The sequence below is a fragment of the Bubalus bubalis genome, chromosome 14 (assembly GCF_019923935.1).
Source record: "Bubalus bubalis isolate 160015118507 breed Murrah chromosome 14, NDDB_SH_1, whole genome shotgun sequence".
Lineage (NCBI taxonomy): Eukaryota > Metazoa > Chordata > Mammalia > Artiodactyla > Bovidae > Bubalus > Bubalus bubalis.
The window spans coordinates 83,119,235-83,121,008 of NC_059170.1; the positions used below are offsets into that span (position 1 = coordinate 83,119,235).

At 41.9% G+C, this 1,774-nt stretch overlaps 1 pseudogene; it reads left to right on the forward strand.

Moving 5' to 3' along the window:
• The first annotated feature begins 438 nt into the window (after nt 1-438).
• Nucleotides 439-1,370, forward strand: LOC102411620 (annotated as a pseudogene).
• Nucleotides 1,371-1,774: the final 404 nt, after the last annotated feature.

Sequence of the window (1,774 nt, forward strand, 5' to 3'; positions counted from 1 at the left end):
CAGGCATACCCAATAAACTGCTCTTTTCCTTTCCTCAGAACATGGATTGGGCTTCAGAATTCTTTTCACAATTCACTCCAGGAAACCACTACTATTAACTTATGACCAGAGTTGGCAGTTGAGATATAACTATTTCTTACCCCCACCCCAGGTGGATCCCTACCCTTCTCTTACATTGAAGCTGCATCTTAAAACATTTAACAATTTATCTAAACTTCAATTCTTCCTGGTATCCCCCTACCACCTTCAACAAATTTCTAGCTTTGTGTTCTTAATGAAAAAGCAAGCCCAAGAACATAAGTCAATTTTTCACATGGATGCACCAATTTGTTGATGACTATGATGACTCTCAAATCTGGTCTGAGGCACATTTGTCTTTCTCCTAACTGTAGATTCTATATGCTCACTGTGGTACCTTTCACCTTTTCCTTGGAAATTATGCAAAACCAAAGCTTTGTAACTGAGTTTGTCTTCCTGGGGCTTTCACAGAATCCAACCATGCAGAAAATAATATTTGTTGTATTTTTGTTCATTTACATTGAACTGTTGGGGGCAACTTGTTAATTGTGGTGACCATCAGTAGCAGCCCAGCACTCTGGGGCTCCACCATGTACTTCTTCCTGGCTTTTCTGTCCTTCCTGGATGCATGCTTCACCTTCGTCATTGTCCCAAAGATAATTGTGGACTCTCTCCTTTGGAGGAAAACTATTTCCTTCGAAGGCTGCATGACCCAGCTCTTTGCTGAACACTTCTTTGCTGGGGTGGAGGTGATTGTCCTCAGTGCCATGGCCTATGACCACTATGTGGCCATCTGCAAGCCCTTGCACTATTCTATCATGAACCATAGACTCTGTGCCTTTCTGATAGTGGTAGCCTGGACAGGGGGCTTTGTTCATTACATGATACAGATTATCTTCACTTTCCAGCTGCCCTTCTGTGGCCCCAATCTCATCGATCACTTCATGTGTTACTTGTACCCATTGCTGGAGCTTGCCTGCACTGACACTCACATCTTTGGCCTTTAGATAGTCACCAACAGTGGGTTTATCTGCATCCTAATCTTCTACTTGTTGCTTGTCTCCTATGGGGTTATCCTGCTGTCTCTGAGAACCTGTAGCTCTGAAGGGCAGCAGAAAGCCCTCTCCACAGGAGGATCTCACATTGCTATTGTGGTTTTGTTCTTTATCCCATGCATATTTATGTATGTACGACCTCCATATTCTTTCTCCTTTGACAAAATGGTAGCCATATTTTATACCATCCTAACTCCCTTGTTCAATCCTTTGATTTACACTTTCAGGAACAAAGAAGTGAACAGTGCCATGAGGAAAGTGTGGAATAGGATAATGATGGTTTCTAATGAAAAATAAAATATTTAAAGTTGAATAAAAAATTCAAAATTTCATATCAGACAAAAATTTTAAATGGATGAGGATTATTTGACAGGGGTTGACTGTGTGGATCGCAATAAACTGTGGAAAATTATGAAAGAGATGGGAATGCCAGACCACCTGACCTGCCTCTTGAAAAACCTGTATGGAGGTCAGGAAGCAACAGTATTTGGGAGAATGGCATTGAAATATGTAAAATATCATATATGAAACGAGTCGCCAGTCCTGATTCAATGCACGATACTGGATGCTTGGGGCTGGTGCACTGGGACGACCCAGAGGGATGGTATGGGGAGGGAGGAGGGAGGAGGGTTCAGGATGGGGAACACATATATACCTGTGGCAGATTCATTTTGATATATGGCAAAACCAATACAATATTG